Here is a 21117-nt window from a genome sequence, read left to right as displayed (position 1 = left end):
ATTTAATCAAAAATCAATTTTATAAGGAAAACGTTGCTTATCTGTGTGACTGAAAAGCTGTCAGCCATGAAAATGGACAAAAATCTACATTGGATTTGCTGTTGTCTGCTTTACCCTATCTTCAAAGTCAGACTTCTTCCTAATACCAACACTGACAGTCATAGGGAAGACTACCATCAATTATGAACTGATGATTTGAAAACAATTTTACTATGAAGCACTTCACTGCTGATCATCTGCTCCACTATCTGTCCTGCTGTGGTATATTAATAGGTCCGAATGGAATGCAAGGACAAACTTTGTACATCTAGCAGTGTTGGCTGGCACACCTCTTTACCTGATCAGCAGTGAAGCAGTTTAAAAAAAAAAAAACACAATTTATGTGAAGGCCTTCTCCCCTGCAACTTACAGCCAGGAGGGGCACCAGGGTTTTTGTCGCCCTAGGCGGCAGCGCTCCTCTGAGCATTCGGCAGCGGGGGGTCCTTCCGCTCCGCGTCTTCGGGGCACTTCGGCGGCGGGTCCCAGAGCGAGTGAAGGACCCGCCACTGAATTTCCGCCGAGGACGGCAAAATGCCGTCCCCAAATCCGCCACCCTAGGCGACCCTAGGCGGTCGCCTAGTGGAAGCACCGGCCCTGCTTACAGCTATTAACTTCTCTCTCTGTCTGCTATTGTTTAGCTCTGCCCACCATTTTGGTACACAGTGTGTACAGAAATCTCTGAACAAAATAAATGGCTCTTGATCTGTATTTTAAGAAATCTCTTTTCTCCTGCTGCTGCTGCTTTTATACACAGAAATCGAGCAGGAAAATATTTAATGTACAATAGTTCTGACCACGCTGGATGACAGGTCAGGGGATGGTGTCTACAAGTGATGAATCTGACAACTTTTGGGGGTCAGTTAATTTGAAAGTGAAACATTGTCTGGGGAAAGTGTGCAATGCTTTTAAAATACGGTTCCCCAGCATAGTCCAACAATAGAATAAATGAGGATTCAGTGCCAGTCAAAGGAAATAATTTCCTAACATGTGATTCGAGGGCCATTAATCTTGGTTGCCCATCCTCCAGTTTGAGTCTGAAAAACATTTTAGCTCAGCAGGTGATGATGTCAGTGACAAATGAACAAGATTAAAACTAAGTGAGCTGGACAAAGTAAACTTTCTCAGAATGCATTTTCCCGTATTTGGAAACTGTTATGGTAGTTGTGTTACAGGAAACAGGCAGATCTCAACAGAATTTAAAGAGGGACAATCCTATTAGAAACAACTTTAAAGGAGAGGACATGCATGAAAAGCAACTGGCATTAATATTTTTGATGCTAATGTAGGCTTCAATTGGGCCTTAAAGGCACAGCCTTCCTGTGAATGGCGGGAAGCTATGTTGCCCTAGGAGGCAGTGCAGAGCTCCACAGCACACAGGAGTGTGCACATTGCTATACCCCATCCTCTCTATGCCTCTATATGCCAGATCAACTCCGCAGACCAGGGCTATTCCTTTTTCTCAAGTTGAAGTTATCTGATTTTTGCTTTGAGCCAAGAAGTCTACCTGGGCTCTCCCTTATTGTGCACCAGTGAAAGGGTGAGATACAACTTAACCTTTAAATATTCATAACTGAATATGTACTTGTTTTTGAAACAGTTAATTCCCTCAATTCAGCTTCTATGTCTTTAATAGGAACTTCTGAATCAAGAGTATCAAAAACTGATCAACTAGCAATGTTAAATTTATTTCTTCACCACAGTTATCTAATGAATTTATATAGTAGAGCAATTCAGGAAATAAAAATAAAAAAAATCATGGTTGATCTGTTACTGTATAGTGTTCCAGGGTTACTAAGGCCTGTGCCTATTTTGGAAGAGCTTATAGACATACTGGCAGGACACAAATATACACCAAAGAACCATACAGGATATCTATTCTTTTCCCCTATAGTAATCTTGTCACCTTGATCGATCGGTTCGTCAGCCCTTACAGAGAGAGTGCTGATCACAACATGCCATTCGTGTTGTTCTAGCCAGTCCTTCAGCCACCTACTGTCCAGGCTGTCAGTGGCACCGGACACCCAATTGGCATAGCACACTGCAACCCAGAATCACTGAGCTCAAGTGATCTGCTAGTCTAAGGGTACGTTTATATTACATAGGTGCTACGAATAAAAAATATGCACCTTCCCTCAATAGCATAGTCTCTAAAGGAACTATGGAATATTTTCAAAAGATATAAGTCACAATAAAAGCAAAGGAACAGGGCAAAACTAATAAGCCCCAACTTTGACCTGTCTTTCCTTACATCTGCATTCAAAGCCCATGAAATTCTTTGGCCAGATTCAGACCATGGTTCCAGGGTGCCTTTTGCTGTATGTCTGGTTTGTGTCTCCAACAGTGGATTGTCTGTCAGCAAGCAAACTCAACCCTCCTCTGCTGGAGGACTTGAGCCAGACCTCCCACTAATGTAGGTGCTTCTGCCTGGAATGGGAGTCCTAACCATGCAGCAATATAAAACTATTCCTACTTGGCAGAAACTCAGAGGAAGGGCAGGTGGCTATGCCACTGTCTGTACTCACATGGTGTGAATCTTCTCTGGGGTGAAAAATTGATTTACAGTTTCTTTCATCAAGTTTAGTAAATCTAGCTTTCTGAATTTACCTTTCACCCTAAACAAATGTTTCAGTGCTCATTCTGGAGGGAAATATCAGTGCCTGGAGTCCAGCATAAATAAGATCCTTCAATAGCAAACCACTGTACATGTGAAATGTAGGATTGTGGTGGAATTTGATAAAGAAATAAGGCTTCCATTTCAAACTATCTAAGTGTCATCAGAAACCAATGTGAGGTAGGAAATAAAACATGTTTATAATTATTAGAAAGTTTTTGAATGAGTCTTTTGAAGAAAAGTCCCATTTAACAAAAAGAAAATCCTTGAATACCCAGACAATAGCAGACTGAAATAGAAAGGACTTACCTTGTAAATATGAAAAAAATGAAACTAAGTTGACCTAATACTCAAGGCTGGATTAAGGTATAAGCACTGTAGGTCCATGGCTAAGGACCTGGCTCCCAGAGGGATGCAATGAGGTCAGAATCTCAGCTTTATTATTTTTTTTTAAATGTGGCTTTAGACCTCATAGATCTTTATGAAGAAAAATATTGAAAATGTGAACAGAAGATAAACCAATTCCGTGACATCTGCCCAAGTGTGCTCAGAGCCTGAAACACCCACTCTGAGAGAGGGGAACTGCCCCATTCAGCTTACTGGGTTGTTGACTCTGAAACTTGCTGCTCCGGAATGGGGATGACACAATCCTAACACCATAATAACAGACTCTCCATTTGAAGCGCCCTCCCTGTAGCCAGTCTGTCGTGTTTCTCCTGAGGTGGTATTGGCAGGCGCTGCCCACACAGAAAGGAGTGGATGGAGGCTGAATTCTCTCTCCTTCAGAACGGACTTCCTTGCCTGAAAACAAGGAACAGTAGCTGAGGGTGTAGGGAAGCCCAGCCTGCCCAAAGGCCTCCACCACCAACCTTGAAGAGAGTTCTCATGTGGGTAGCCTGTACCATTCTCACCTGAATGAGAGTGCCTTGGTGTTTCAAGGGTGTGGCCAGAGTATGGGAATGTGATCACAAAACATGGGTGGGGTGTCTAGGGCCCCGTTACCTTAATCAATCCCTAGTAACATCTATTAATAGATGACAGGTTTAGAAATACTTCTTAACAGGAAATACAAGATTTAGTTATTTATCCCTGGCTTTTAAAACTAGGAAACTTTTCATATATCCATAAAATCAATAGACAATAGTTATAATAATCCAGTCCACTTGAAATCAGGTGAACAGCATTATGAATGGATGTTCAGGGGCTTCTTCACCTTTCTTTGCCCCATGTACTTGCACATCACTTTCCTTGATACTGAGGTCCTTAATTATCTTAAATATTTAAAACTCTGGCTCTCTGTGAAAACAAACCTGTCTACTCTTGGTGGTTGTAATGTAATTAATTTTTGATGCAGGTTTTTATGGTTGTTTTACAATTTCCATCTCTTCTCACAGTCTAAAGTGTAGATGGTTGAATATAATAGGGATTTCTAGTGCAAGCCCTGTTTTTCTAAATGAATTGTTCTTTGTGATTTCTACCTCCATAAATAATTCCACTATAAACCACATTGTCCAATACCTGTTATAAATAAAGATATCCTATCTCCTAGAATGGACCTTGAAAGGTCATCAAGTCCAGCCCCCTGCCTTCACTAGCAGAATCAAGTACTGATTTTGCCCCAGCTCCCTAAGTGGCCCTCTCGAGGATTGAACTCACAACGTTGGGTTTAGCAAGTCAATGCTCAAACCACAGAGCTATCCCTCCCCTACCTGTTCATTTTTATGTTTGATTTGCATTTTCCTTTTGCATATGGTGGGTATTCCTTGGTTGAAACTTCTGAAGTTATTGGATTACCTCTGCTATACAGTAGCTCTAAATACATTTAAATCTGCTATGTGACAGAAATCTGAATTAAGCAATATCAGCATATTCAGAACTGCTTTGCATTCAAAATGTTCATTTCTCATAAATGTTAAACTGCATCAAATTATAGTAGTTTGTTTTGTTTATAATAAACAATTATGAACTATGAAACACATGGCACTTAAATCATACATCAGATCAGTATTGTGAAATCAGATATAGCTGCACAGATGGGAACAGATTTTATTGGAAAACGGTAAATAGCTTTTCTTTTTTTTCTTAAAGAAGAATATGAATCAGTGTTGCTGCAGGTAATATTTTATTGTAGTAAATTGTTTTATTAATTGGTTATCTAGTTATTCAGATCTCTAAACAATGATGCCAATTTGATTTAAATAATTGAAAATCTACAAACCAGAAATACTTAAATTCATGCAGCTGGTTTTTGTAATGATAAAATAACATATTTATTTCTTCTGAGATTTATATTTTTTCAAAGAACTAACCAAATGTTAATGTGTGTCAGCAGGGTCCATATTGACAGTTAGTCTGTGGCAAGTTAGTGTGGAGTAGCCTCACATTCCAGTTTAACTGTTCATGGAGACAAGCTCTTAGATAAATTAGTATTTTGCTAAATCACAACCTAAACAATTACTTCAATGGGGCTACTTGTGATCTTAAAGTTAGGCATATGCTTAAATCTCTTGGTACCTTATTGAATTAAAGTCTTAATGGTCTTCCAGAGTGGATGGCCTCATTTTAGATTGCTTCCACTGCCTCTTCTTTTATGGGTGAATAAGGGGAATTAGGGACCATTTCTCAGTGTAACTCAGCAGCTCAGATATAGATATGCAAAAACATGATGGGAAAAGATGTCTATAGCCCAGGGACACATAACCATGCTGCTTGTCACCAAAGTGCACCACTGGCACCTGGGGGGAAGTCAGAGTTCTGCCTATCATTTTTCTGGTTTTTTTTGCACTATATTATACTCTACAGTGGCTTTTCTGAGACCAGTGTTGTATTATAGCCTGCTGCAAATCCAGGTGGCTGAGTTGTTTTGCACACACTGTGTGCTGCCTGAATAACAGGTATATCATAGATAAACAGTGCTGTGATACTTAAATTTATCAACTATGGATTGAATTCATTAGTTTTATAAAGGGTGGAATGGTGATGGTAGATTTAGACTTGTATTATGTAAGTGAAATGAAAACAGAATTTTCATGCTACTAAAATTCTTTGCCAGTGGAAGTGTAGGCAGGAAATGGAGCCTAATTCATTCAAAGAGATGTATGTCTACCTGTGATGGGGTGTCTTCCCCACACTGGCCCTGAAAGAATTGAATTAGGCCAGTTGGGCCCAATCAGCCAATTAAGATGAAAATGGAGGAGATACAGGATAACTGGAGAATGCTAATCAGAAGGAAGCTCAACTGTGAGGGAACAGGCACAGCGTTTATAAGGCCAGGAGGTGGCAATGAGGAAGCCTGCATTCCCTGTCCTTAAGGTAGGGGAGATAGGAACTCTGGAGAAAAGGGATTAGAACCCAGGGGAAGGGTTTACGTAGTAGACCTAAAAGAGATGAGGCTGACTCAGAAGGCTGAGAAAAAAGAAGCTTGAAGAGGCCTGGGTAGGAAGTATTCCAGTAAAGAAAGCAGTAAGGTTGGTGAAGATCCAGCCCTTAACTGCTCACTATAGGGCCCTGGACTACTGTCTAGAGCAGAGGATGGGTCTGGCTTCCTATGCCATCCACTGGAGAGTGGTATTGCCAGGGGCAGTGAATGGGAAGATTGTCTGAGTCACTGCTGGAGTGACCTAGTCAGGGCAGTGTGTGTGAGGATTGTCTGATGGTGTTTATGCAGCAAAACTTTGAAAGACTGCCCCGGAAGGGGAACTCACAGTGAGACTTGGCTGGAGATCGAGTCACAAAGCAGACATATTGCAACTCTGTGAGCAGGTGAGGAGCTGCAATGGCTGAATCAATGAGTAGCAGTGTCTAAAAGTCTCTTTTTGTAGGTCTATCTACAATCTCAAATGAGCTGCTTGCCTGGTCCCACCACCACCTTGTGATTCAGATTTATTAATATACTAGAAGTCTAAATACTAAGATTGGTGAACTAGAGGGCCTTATATTAAATGATGGTATTGATGTGCTAGGCATCATGGAAACTTGGTGGAATGAGGTTAATCAATAGGACATAGTAATACCAAGGGGGGAGGGATAGCTCAGTGGTTTGATCAGGGTTGCGAGTTCAATCCTTGAGGGGGCCACTTAGGGATCTAGGGCAAAAATCAGTACTTGGTCCTGCTAGTAAAGGCAGGGGGCTGGACTCTATAACCTTTCAAGGTCCCTTCCAGTTCTAGGAGATAAGATATCTCAAATAATTAATTAATTATTTTTAAGGTACACAATATATGAGAATGACAGAGTAGGGTCGTGCTGGTGTGAGATGGGCATGATATGGAAAAAAATCCCATGAGTTAAATAACGTAAAAATCTTAAATGAATCAAACTGTACCATAGAATCTCTATGGATAGAAATTCCATGCTTGAACAATAAGAGTATAGAAGTAGGAATATACTACCAACCACCTGATCAGAATGACAACGGTGACTGGGAAATCTCAGGGAGATGAGAGAGAGGCAGAAAACACAATAATGGGGGATTTCAACTATCCTTATATTGGCTGGGTATGTGCCTCTGGAAAGCATGAGAGAGAAAATTTCTAGACATAATAAATGATTGCTTCTTGGAGCAGCCTGTTCTGGAACCCACAGGGGAGAGGAAATTCTTGATTTAGTCCTAAGGGACCATAGGATCCATTCCAGGAGACAAATCTATTACATTGTGGTTGCTGTTACTGAGTGGTTCAGCTATGTTCAACATCTTTATGAGGGAAAATGCCAAAGAAACCACCACAGTAGCACCCACAACTATTTCACATTTGGGGACAATATATACCTTCAAGTCAGCGGCACTGCTATGGGTACCCGCATGGCCCCACAATATGCCAACAATTTTATGGCTGACTTAGAACAACCCTTCCTTAGCTCTCGTCCCCTATCGCCCCTACTCTACTTGTGCTACATTGATGACATCTTCATCATCTGGACCCATGGAAAAGAAGCCCTTGAGGAATTTCACCATGATTTCAATAATTTCCATCCCACCATCAACCTCAGCCTAGATCAATCCACACAAGCGGTCCATTTCCTGGACACTACTGTGCTAATAAACGATGGTCACATAAATACCACCCTATACCGGAAACCTACTGACCGCTACACTTACCTACATGCCTCCAGCTTCCATCCAGGACACACCACACGATCCATTGTCTACAGCCAAGCTCTAAGATATAACCGCATTTGCTCCAATCCCTCAGATAGAGACAAGCACCTACAAGATCTCTATCGAGCATTCTTAAAACTACAATACCCACCTGCTGAAGTGAAAAAACAGATTGACAGAGCCAGACGAGTACCCAGAAGTCACCTCCTACAAGACAGGCCCAACAAAGAAAATAACAGACCACCACTAGCTGTCACCTTCAGCCCCCAACTAAAACCTCTCCAGCGCATCATCAGAGATCTACCTCCTATCCTGAAAGATGATCCTTTACTCTCACAGATCTTGGGAGACAGACCTGTCCTCGCTTACAGACAACCCCCCAACCTAAAGCAAATACTCACCAGCAACCACACATCACTGAACAAAACCACTAACCCAGGAACCTATCCTTGTAACAAACCCCGATGCCAACTCTGTCCACATATCTATTCAAGTGACATCATCATAGGACCTAATCACATCAGCCATACCATCAGGGGCTCGTTCACCTGCACATCTACCAATGTGATATATGCCATCATGTGCCAGCAATGCCCCTCTGCCATGTACATTGGCCAAACCGGACAGTCTCTACGCAAAAGAATTAATGGACACAAATCTGACATCAGGAATCATAATACTCAAAAACCAGTGGGAGAACACTTTAACCTGTCTGGTCATTCGGTGACAGACCTGCGGGTGGCTATATTACAACAGAAAAACTTCAAAAACAGATTCCAACGAGAGACTGCTGAGCTAGAATTGATATGCAAACTAGACACAATCAACAAAGGATTGAATAAGGATTGGGAATGGCTGAGCCATTACAAACATTGAATCTATCTCCCCTTGTAAGTATTCTCACACTTCTTATCAACCTGTCGTACTGGGCTAGCTTGATTATCACTTCAAAAGTTTTTTTTCTCTTACTTAATTGGCCTCTCAGAGTTGGTAAGACAACTCCCACCTGTTCATGCTCTCTGTATGTGTGTATATATATCTCCTCAATATATGTTCCATTCTATATGCATCCGAAGAAGTGGGCTGTAGTCCACGAAAGCTTATGCTCTAATAAATTTGTTAGTCTCTAAGGTGCCACAAGTACTCCTGTTCTTTTCACCACAGTAGCATAAACTTCAAAAAGGGGAACTATGCAAAAATGAGGAAGCTAGTTAAACAGAACTTAAAATGAACAGTCAGAAGGGGAAAATTCCTACACACTGTATAAAGACTATTTAAACACACCATATGCAGGCTCAAACTAAATGTGTATCCAAAACAAAAAACAAAATCCAACAATTAGCAGACCAATAAAAAAATACCACCCTGGTTAACCAGCAGAGCAATATAGGCGGCTAGAGGCAAAAAGCATCCTTTAAAAATTGGAAGTGACATTCTAGTGAGGAAAATAAAGGAGCATAACTTTGGCAAGTCAAGAATAAAAGTACAGTAAGGCAAGCCAAGAAAATTTTAAAAGCAACTAGCTAAGGACACACAAATTAACACTTTTTTTCTTTTCTTTTCAGTACATTAGAATCAGGAAGGCTACCAAACAGTCAATGGGACTACTGGACAATCGGGGACTACAGGAGCATTCAAGAAACACAAGGCCATTTCAGAGAATCTAAATGAAATCTTTGCATCAGTCTATATTAGAGAGGATATGGGGGAAATCCTCACACCTGAGAATCTCGGTAAGTGACAAATTTGAGGGACTGTCCTAGCCTGAGGTGTCCAATAAAGGAGGTTTTGGAACAAATTGATAACTTAAACAGTAAAAAGTCATCAGAAGCAGATGGTATTCAACCAAAAGTTCTGAAGGAACTCAAATATCAAATTACAGAACTACTAATTGTGGCACGTAATCTGTTGTTTAAATTAGTCTCTGTACTAGGTGACTGGAGGGTAGAAAATGAAACACTGCTTTTTTCAGTTGATATAGTGTACTTGGATTTTCAGAAAGCCCCCATCTTGAATACTGCATGCAGTTCTGGTTGCTCCATTTAAAAATATATTAGAATCCGAAAAGGTGCAGAGAGGGGCAATGAAAATAACTAGGGTTATGCAATACCTCTATGAGGCGAGAAGAGAAAGAGATAACTATGAGGAGGTCTGATAGAGGTCTATAAAATCATGAATGGTATGGAGAAAGTGACTAGGGAAAAGTTATTTACCCCTTCACATCACACAAGAGCCAGGAGTCACCAATGAAAATAAGAGAGTAGATTTAAAACCAAATCTGTGGAATTCATTGTCATGGGAGTGTTGTGAAGGCCAGAAGTATAACTGGGTTCAAAAATGAATTAGATAAGTTCATGGAGGATATGTCCATCAATGGCTATTAGCCAAGATAGTCACAGATGCAACTCCATCTTCTGGGTGTCCCTAAACCTACATTTCCCAGAAACTGGGAGTGGATAACAGGGGATGGATCACTTGAAATTACCCTGTTCTGTTTATTCCTTCTGAAATATCTAGCACTGGACACTGTCAGAGGCAGGATATTGGACTACATAGACCATTGGTCTGATCCAATATGCCATTCTTATGATAAGCAGGGCCTCACCAGAGTCTGCTTAATTCTGCTGCTGCCCTTTGAATAGTCCCTTGCTGCAGAGCCTTCAGTCTGCATTGTATCTTGCCACAGAGTCCCCAGAGGAAAGGAAATAAGCCTACTTAGGATCCTTGAGTACAGTCTTGGCTATGTGCTAAATAGTGCATTTCCAAAAGATTAGAGCTCTTTCTTTTCTTTGGGAGCCTCCTACCACCCAAAATCCAAGTTTATGTATAGCCATGATTACTTTTGAAGTGTCACTAGAGAAATTATGGATAGATAGCTTAAGCAAATTAAACTCTCTTTGGTGGTCCTCTTCCATTTTCACCAATAGATCTCTTCCCCTCTGGAGCTTCTGATTTACATCATATTAGTATTCTTATAGAACACTCCATAATTTGACAATCTGTAGTGAACCATTTTTTTCCTTTGGCTGATGTGTGTGGATCTTTTCCTTTTATGCAGAAAAAAAAGGTGTTTGCTTTTAAGCACTCTTCTGCAAACAGTGTTTGGGAAATATCACTCATTTTTATTTAATTCTCAGAATTTAATAAGACACTGAACATTAATATTTAAATTCACTTATAAAATTATTTTCCATGGTAGTATTTGCTCAGTTTTATGACTAACTGAAGCTCAATACATTTGCATTTCAGGGAGCTCAGATGAATTAAGAACTCTTGTCTGCCACTGTAAATGGAGTTCATTTAGACTCATGTTCCATACAAAAGAGTCCCCAAAGACACCAAACAAACTACCAGAAACTGTGACTGATGATGAAAGCAGAATGAGAAAGCATTGTGAATCCTATGCAAAACTGTTATTCAGTAGGGATGGTTTTATGCATTCAAATTGGTGTTACACCGACATGACTGAAGTTAGTGCACTAAAAGAGAATAAATAATCATTTTTAAATTGTGTGGTTTGTATAACCTCGGGTAATCAGTATTACCTTGCTTAAAGTAAAATTCATTTCCTCACAGATATGTGCTGATGTAATATTCCTGAGGGTTATGTACTAATACCCTTTATCACAATGACTTCAATGGGATTATGCAAGGTGTGAGATCTCTTCCATATATATGAATAGAGGAGGATATAACAGTATGCCCAAATTTCTTCTCCATTTTAAATTAGATGCAGAACTATATTTTTCATTTTCAGTCCTAATCTTTTTGTAGTATTCCTGATACTCTTAAATAGCTGTGTTCTACCCCAGAAATATTTGCATATCACTTTTGGATGTGGGCAAGAGATCATATGTACTGTTGCTGTAGTATATAATGTGCTTTGAGATCCTTCAAGGTATAAGTAATTCTATAAGTGAAACACTTCTGCCAGGCATTGGTGGGAGGAATGGGATGAGTTAAAATAGTTAGGGGTCTCTCTTGCAAGCAATGGGTCTGTGTATGAAACAAGAAAATCTTGGGAAAGAACAGGAACAGAGTTAACTTGGGAAAACACTCTCCCCTGGTAACACTTGCAGTAGTCCTTTAATTCAGTCCCCAACATGCCCATATGAGCATCGAATAAGTTCATGTCACTTCTTCATACACTAAGCCCTGTTCATGGTTTGGTATCAGTGGTAGCATATTCCCAGCATCCTGAGGTGCATTCAGGAAGGCTTGTCTCTGGTCCCTTGGGAAGTGCTACCTGGTCCTGTCCTGAGGCTCTACCACATAATCCAGCTATCATGAGTTCAGCTTTTAGTGGCTGGGTAGAAAGTACCTCAGAGAAATTCACTCAGCTCTGTTGGTGAACTCTGCAGCTTCACTGAAGAGCACTCTCTGTGTTCCACTCCACTGAGAAGGAGCTGCCTCTGTGTCACCTGCCATTGAAGAATCCTCAAAACAGTATGGGATTAAAACAAACAGGGTGGCTTTCCCTTGGGCTGGAGAGTCTGGGGCTAAGCAAGCCCTGATTACATGATGAGCCCACCTGAGGGGGATCAAGTGATCTCAGGTTATAAGGCAGCAGGAAGCAACAGGGAGGGGTAAATAGAGACCACAAGAAGCAGGAGGAAACTCTCCAAACACTGAGAGGGACCCTGTCCAAGAAACAGGAGAGGTACTTACCGCAGACCCTTAGGGAGTAGGGGACTGTGTTCAGTTGAAACTGGAGAGAAGTCTGCATGGGCTGGTGTTTTGTTTTGAAATATTTTGTGTTGGATTAATAGGAGAGAGACCCTGAACTGGGGTTGGTCTCTGGAGGGCCAGTATGCACCAGAGGCCTCAATAAATAGGATCCCTTTTGGGAATTCTTTGAATTACCTTTAAAGGGCTCTAAAGAGACAGCATTACCCATGGGTGCTGGAACAATTTTCTTAGGGGGCTGCTCATGATAGAAACCATGTATTTAGTGTTTATTACTATTTCAAGCCTGGGGGTGCAGTAGCACCACTGGCATGGCCTCAGAGGCAGGGTGCCATGGAGCAACATGGAGAGGGGTGCTCAAGAGACAAGAAGCCACCTCACTAAAAGGATCTTCAGTGGAAAGGAACTAATAGCAGAGATGACCTTTGGGGAAAAATCCTTGCCATGGGGTAAAAACCCTTTTCTCCTAGTACAGATCAGTTCCACTACACAACCAATTCTGAGATTTTGTGACTCCTAAAGTATCACTAGAATCCAGGGCAGAAAGCTTATGCAAATCAGGTTTGCTGGAACTGTACTTCTCCTGTTCACTAACAAATGGGAGCAGAGAGCTCTTCATCTTCAAGAACTACAGGCCACAGGCTCACTTCACTGTAGAGGAACATTACTGAACAGCAATGATCATAAGGCTATGCAAATTACGGTCCTATGAACTAACAAAGGAAAACTGGAGCAGCCCTACTTTCTTTCACTGGTGGTTGTTCTGGAGGAAGCCTTTCAACATTCTATTAGGTCTGCATAGCATCCCATGCTAGGGAGCCTGCCCAGGAAATGCATTGTGCTGAATCAGAAAATCTCCTGAGGGCCTTGGCCCTTGCCATCCCCCTCTCCTTCCCCATGCTTCCTGTGCCTTCTCCCACTTTCTGTGGTGGGGATTTGGAGGGGGGTGCTATCTAAGACCTTGTGTCCAACTAGGGTTTGTAGGCTGCTGGCACTGCTGTATCTCCTGGTAGCTTAGGTTCCACTGGCAGAAGTTAATTGGTCCCAGAAATTATCAGCTCCCATCTGCTATCACCAGTGGCTTCCCAGGAAGCTTCATATTTGTTTAGAAAATAAATTCCAGGGCTTTAACTGATATTTCACACGGTTAAACTTTTGTGTGTACAATATTGCAACTGCTTCTTCTTGGGTTTCTCATTGGTCTGCATCGGTCTATGCTGATATAAAATTTACTGTACAGTCTGTAGTAGGAAACCATATAGAGCTAGAGTCTTTCTCAGAGTTCTAAAAGATGTATAGTGATGTACACCTACATAAATAGATGTTAGTGATAACAGTGGCCTTAATAAGCAATTTAAGATCTTTTCGCTATGTAGCAACACACACCACAGAGTTATTAAAAGAGGCAGAGCTGCAGCTGTTGACCTATTGAAGGGAAAATTGTGCTCTTATGGGAAAATTGAATGTCAGTAGCTCTGATTAATTGAAGGAACCGGAGAAGATGTAGTGCTTAGTGCAAATGCTGTTGTTGCCATTATAGCAGCACTTACCTACTTATTAGAACTGGTTGGAAAACTTCCTGTGGATTTTTTTGGCAGAAATTTGTTTATATTTTTTCATAGAGCTCTACTATTTATTCTGTCTTCATCAGGGTAGTATCTGAGCAATCTGGGCCTGATCCAATGCCCACTGAAGTCAATGGGAGTCCTTCTGCCCATCAAAGTAGGGAAATTAACTTAATGGGTTTTGAATTGGGCTCTTGTTCCTATGCACCTGCCATTACCCCATAATTACTAATGATGGCTATAATTTGCCACTACCTCTGTCTCTATTCAGCTACTCTTGTACCATGTATGCATAGTTTTTGCTCTGCTTTCTTTAGAGACTCAGATCTGTGAGCTGCTGAGTGCCTCTTTCTCCTGTAGAATTTTGTGGGGTATCATTTTGCTCAGCACCTTGAAAGACTAGGCCCCTAAAGTGAACAATATTTTTCAGGGCTTTGCTGGTGATTTTACAAGTGGGGTGTCTGTTCCCCCTATGCCCTGCTCCTTTGTTCCCCTATTCCATTTTCCATTTTGTTGCTGTGGTAATCTCCTGCCTCTATTCTGCTTCTTTATCTCCCCTTCCAACATAAATGGGGGGGAAAAAAGGGGTAAAACAGCCATTTTATTTTCATTTGCAACACAAAAGTAAGACATGAAGAGACACAGTAAGACTGAAATTTTACACGTTCTTTGTTCATCTGGGAGCTAGGAGAAATGTTAGCTTCTCTTACAAGGTGCTATAGAGGACACTAAGTTCAAATACTCAGAATCGTGATTCACAATAATTTCTATCAATCAAGTACATGTAAACCCAGAGATGGATGAGCTTGGAAATAAGTCTACCTGAGAAGTAAGTTGCTCTCTTGCTTGCCAATTTCATATATACACAGGGAAAGCTGATTTAAAGTCAACAAAGAATTTTAAAGTGACAGAAAATTCTATGCCAGTAGGAAATGAGGTTTTATTTTATATGAAGCAGATAAGTTAGAAGCAATTCAAGAGAAGCCGGTTGATGTTATGCCAGTTACTTATGAGAGGGATGGGATATATCAATAATAGCGATATTTATGGGGAATGTAGTGAAGCGATATGTGAGAAGTGGACAAATAAGCAATCATTCCATAGAAGTTGAAAATTGGTCATCACTGTAAAGCCAGCTTGGATATATGCTACTGGGTATTAGTAGCAGGTGGGAAGGGGAAAACTTCACAAGTGTGGATGTAATAATATCCAAAGCTTTCATGAAGCTTTTGATGTTAATTCCATCTTCTCCTAGTGTTTTCTCTGGCATCAAAAATTTTCTCCCTCCAGTTCCCAGTTCTATTGTACTGTCTGTAATACTCTGGGAATAGCTAGTAAGAGCTTACACTGTGGGGGACATCTAAAAAGGAAGCTCTAAAAGTGGTTGGATTTAAATGTAGTGATAGGCTATGGCCCACAGATTTGACACATGACATGACTTCAGACTAGGAGAGCTTATGGGGAAGTGTTGCATAAATGTCCAGAATGGCTAGGGGAGCCCAGAGCAGCGTATTTGAGATGGATGGATGAAATGTAATTGAAAACATAGTACGATTCCACAGTTAGATATGTTTAGTTAGGGGATATTTCATCCCCATAAGTGCTGATTACAATTCAGAGGCATATGTGGCCAAAAACTCAGTGCCCATCCCTTTCCCTTTGATGTCCAACATCATGCAAACCGATACCAACTAGCTTTCTCTAGAGAGACAAGGTGGTTGAGGACAATATCTTTTACTGGACCAACTTCCATCGGTAAGACAGAAGTTGGTCCATAAAAATTACCTCACCCAGCTTGTCTCTCTGATAACCTGGGACCAACACAGCTACAACACTGCATCTTTCTTAAGTTATATGGGGTGCTGCTGCTCAAGTTGGGTGAGGTAAATACTAGAATACACTGAATATCAGCAGATATTACACTTTCTTTCAGGGTCCAAAATATAGCAAATGTTAGTTGTCTTGTTTGCTACATACTTTATATTGTTCACTAATCCCTGCCGCCCACAAATTTATAAAAAATATCAACCCCCTCCTCCCCCCACCTCCCACCCTAGGTCCTATGCAGAACTGGGTAAGCTATTCATAGGGGATAATTCGGCTGTGGAATTTCAGACCCAGTTTGTGAATTATCTGTGAACAGACTGATTTTTTTTTTTCCATTTAAAAAAAAAATCATAATCAGTTGAAACATGTTAGCCCAAAGTGGTATGTGCAAAGAGCTCAAGCACATGAAGGCATATTGCAAAAAATCAGCTGTCTGTTTCTGGGATCACTTGACATGTATTTACAAATGGGAAATTATAAGCCAACAGTAGGACAGAATGTACAAGGTATGATTCCACTGACATCACAAGGAAATCCATAAATTATCCCAGAATTCTCCATTGAAAGGTAGCTTCAACATGTCTGGTTTTCTTGCTGCTTAAAATGGGAAGGGAGAAAAAGATTTCAATGAAATGTTTAATTTTCCATTAAATTTAATGTACATATTTTTGTACATTTTATAAATTAATCTACATGATGTCCTCAATACATTTAAATATTAAATGCATGTTTTGAGAGAGGTCTGATTTTTTTTTTTTTTTTGGAACCAGAGCTTTAGTTTGGGCCCCTCTTTATAAAAGTATTTCTGTAGAACCAATAATCCAATAAAAGATCATTGTAGAATTAGAGTAACCATCCACTGTCACACATAGTAACATAAACAAAAGTGGAAATGGCAGCCAACAGAATAAAGAGCATTTCAGCTATGTTCATTTCTTGTATGAAACTGTCTCCTATTTGAGAGACTTTTCTCATGAACTCGATCTATTTGAAAATCAGTCACACAGACAGTATATTACTGTGTGTGTTAGCAGCATAAATGATGAGCCCATTAGTTTGGAAATTAACACATTTCTGAGGTTTACTCTCTCGATGGTTAAAATAGCACATAACATTCTCTTGAGCCAGGCTGTTCTCTTATTTTCCCCCTTGCAGAGCTAAAAGAATTTGTTTAAACTTCACCAAGGCCCAGATCCTCAGTGCTGTTTAGGCACTCAGCTCCCACTGATTTCAATGCAAGTTAGGAGCCTAAATACCTTTTGAGGATTTTGGGCTAAGTGATTAAAATGAGGATGGACTTTGTGATCTTCTGTCAGCAGATAGCGAGACCAAATTATTATTTTTTTTTCTTGTGATATTTACCTGATCTCTAGCATTGGCATGTTCAAGCTGTTTAAAAATCCTGGGAGACAGCAATGCAATCCGCCTGAAACCCCGGCCCTGTTGTAATTTCTAGAGTATTTTCCTTGTGATGCTTTCTTCATTCTTAAAATTCCTCCCGGTAAATAAAATCTCAAACCCACAATGCCCTTTTTACCAGGCCTGAGGCATGAGAAGACTATTGCAGCACTGCTGACTGCTTGCTGGGTAATCTACTCTGTGCAGGTTGGAGATTGAGCTCCAACCAGTTAAGTATTAATCTTTACCATTGGCTCTGTCTGTTTCTGCATATAGTTTCTGTATAAAATTTCCTCAACCTGTACTCACATTTACCAAAGAAATTTCTTTGTGGCAAACACAATAGCAAGTAGTTTTGCATCATGAGTTCTGGCATATGGAAACACGGCCTCTGCCTTGCAGTAGACAAGCTCCTAAACAATCTTTGGATGCATATGCTTGAAGGGTGACCAGCTTGTTGCAATCATAGAAGCTGACTACTGATGTGTTACAGAATACTGTCATGTTCCCACGACCACTGCCAAGCTATGCTCTTGAGTCTCTTGAGTAGCAATTGTCTCAGTGGAGCAGTCAAAGTTTCTTCATCTGGGCAGTACTGCACTAGGAATGTAATCCCCAGGATCTTTTGCAATGCCTTAGGTCCTGCAGAGGTTTCATATTAGCTATGACTTCAACCTTACTGTCATCTGGCCAGATTCCCTGTGATGAGACTAGTTTGTGTATTTTGGTGTTTTACCATGAATTGGATTTTATCTGGGTTGAAGTTGGTATTCTGTGCTTGAGCCCTTGTCATCACTTTCTTCAGTATTTGATCATATCCTTCCTTAGTTGGTGCTATCATACCAAATGCTATTATACAGACACCTGCAATATCTCCAAATGTTTCACTAATTCTTTTGTTGAAACACTTCTCCAGTTGACTTTAATCCAAAAGGTAGACAGAGAAACTTGATTCTGCCCCAAGGAGTATTGAAAGTGCACAGTTCATTTGATTCCTTATGTAATGTTACTTGCCAATATCCATCTTTTTAATCGATTATAGTGAATATGCTTTTATCAGCTAGTTGGCATTGGGCATCAGATGAGGAACTGCCCCAATGAGTACTGGTGCTAGAGTAATGCTGCTTCAGATTAGCCTTAATAATATCCCTGGCAGGCAAACAAATCCATATCTTGCTGCTTTTCTTCAGTTATGACTCAGCTGTTAACCCATAGATTGGATGCATTCACTTTGGCTATCAACCTTTTCCTTTTCTAAATGTCTGAGTGCATCTCTGGGTCTGTCACTACAAAGGTTATATTTCTGCAGCCATAGATGACAGGGGTGACTGAGTATGTATATATGTGATGCTTTTCATGGAACACTGCTAGTCTCCTGAAAACGTCTGGGTATTATGCAATCAATTCTTCTTTACTGCTGAGTGCCTTGATATGCAGCAAACCTATTTTGCATATTAGGCTTAGCTGTGTGCAAACTTCCTAGGCCAGTGTAGATAATGGAGATAATGGTTGTAGATAATGATGAAGAACTGAAGACTGTCCTTGTCCTTGCTGCTGTTAGTGTGAGTTCTCCTTCAAAGTCCATTTTAGAAAGTTCATCTGCTATAAGCAAAACATCAGACGGTTATCTGGATGGGACCTGGTTATATCCTTTTCAAAAAGTGAATTGGTAACACATTAGCTCTAGTTCCAGTATCAAGCTTGAACTTTTTAGGTACATTCTTTATATAAGTGTAGACTACCAAGGTTCTTCTGAATGCTCTGTGCAATGTCTATTACCCTGTGATACTGTTATCTACAAGAAGAGATTGCTCACACTCTAGTTTAGCTAGAGATTTGTGGCTTTACCTTTTTAGTAAGTGTGTTGTTCTGTACACAGAATAGTGCTTTAATTTTCCATGTTTGTTACTTCAAAGTCTGGGCAGACCCTGGTGGGTTTGTCTTACCAGTATGTGCACAGGTCTTGTCTGAGTAATTGGTATGCCTGCTTTGCTCTGGCTCTCAGGTGGTTGGGCCCTGCACATGCTGCTCTGAGTAATCTTTTGTGTAACAGCCTGTATGAACTTGTCAATATGTGTCCCAGACATGATTGTTTGTGTTTTCATGGCTTACAGAAATCTTCAGAGCCCCTACTGCTTTTTGCAAGTCCGAATCAAGATTTCTCAACCTTTCCTTTCGTCCTTTATCAGTGACATTGAACGCATCTGAGTATGTCATTTTCAGTAAATCCAAACTCAGTTTCTTGCCTCAGCTCTGTGACATACTTGTCTGTCTGCTCTTCCCCCTAGGTGTGGGTGAGACCAGAAGGGATATCATTCAAACACACTTTCCTAGGCATTGTTAAGACCACACAAAAAGTAAAAGCATCTCTGCTGTAAGAATGTTTTATAAACTTCCAGAGTCTCTTCTTCCACTGTGTATAGTAAAAATAACTGCTTTTAAGTCATTATTATTATATCTGTACCTGAGCTTTCATATAGATGTGGAAGGATTGTTCCCAATTCTCAGCAACATTACCAAGGACAGATGAACGTAGGGGGTGGTTTTCAAACCTGCATATTTGGATATGTTTAATGTGATGTCCTAGTTTAAATGCTTCACATGTGGCTTCATTTCTGTGTACTCACTATGTCAAAGTGCTGTGTACCTTCTGTTTTGTTTCTGCTGATTGTCTTCTCTGCATAGGTGCTGTAGGTGTTACCCCCTGCCTTGAAGTGGTTTCCATTATATACAGGGTTAACAGTTTGGTTCAGTGGTTCTCAGCACCCCCACTACACAAATTGTTCCAGCACCACTGTGTCAAACAGTTGGCACCATTTACTGATCCACTGTGCTCCTAAAGGAAAACAGCCATTTCTTCCTTCATGCAGAACGTGGTTACTTCTAACCACATGTCCTGATTTCCAGCATGGCCAGGGAGTCGAGTGTGTTGTCTCTGGAAAATGCTGCAGCCCTTGTACTTCAGGAATCCAGAATGAATCTAGGGATATAAAGTCTAAATCACACCACTCTTTATTAGATACATAACAAATTGGCTTCTACAGACTGAGCATGCAGATGCTGAGTGTGCCTGCATCATGTGACATCCTTCACAATGCAGGGCTCTATGGTGATTACACGGGACTAATTTTAAAGGGGCAGTACTGCAATATACATGTACCACTGGGATGCCCAGAGCCAGCTAGTGCACACCCTGGCTCTGAGGGATGGGACCAGCCCATCAAGAAAAACATATTTCTGTACCTTCACTCCATAGAACCTCAGCTGAATTTTAACATAGGGTAGCAGAGGTACCAACATCTGTGCTTTCCTATGGATGAATCCACCTGCTTGTGCAGCTATTGTAAAGGCATGAGTTCAATTTATATGTCTCTGCACCCACAAATCTTGTCTTACAAAATTCACATCTACCAAGCACTATTCTTATAATAGGAGCTCCCTTTGAGGACAATACATCCCAAGAAAAAAGGGGTTGGATACTTCAGGAAAATGGAAAAACAATCTAGTGTTTTTTCAACTTTAGGCTGTTGGTTGGGATTAATCCCAGGATAACAATTACCATGTGATAGCTTATTATCCAATCAGTCAATGGTGTCAATCAATTCCCCATAACTGTATCTATATTATAAATGCTGCCCTTACAAACTACCACTACTTACCAACTTTCCTGACCAAAAAAAGTTGGTAGACACACAAATTATAGTGGGTGGAATAGGCATGGACCAAATCTACTCTTTTCAGCCTCCATCAGAGTTTAAGCTTCTGAGTAGCTAACTTTCTGGATTTGTCAGGGTGGATCTTCTCCTGAGTTATAAATTAACAAACTTAAGTAAATATAATAAAAATGACAACCGGGGCAATGTTTTTATATATAAGACACACACTTATTTGGC

This window comes from Malaclemys terrapin, chromosome 5 (assembly GCF_027887155.1).
Source record: "Malaclemys terrapin pileata isolate rMalTer1 chromosome 5, rMalTer1.hap1, whole genome shotgun sequence".
Taxonomy (NCBI): Eukaryota; Metazoa; Chordata; order Testudines; family Emydidae; genus Malaclemys; species Malaclemys terrapin.
The sequence above is the reverse complement of the archived record's forward strand: the minus strand, read 5'-3'. Positions refer to the sequence as shown.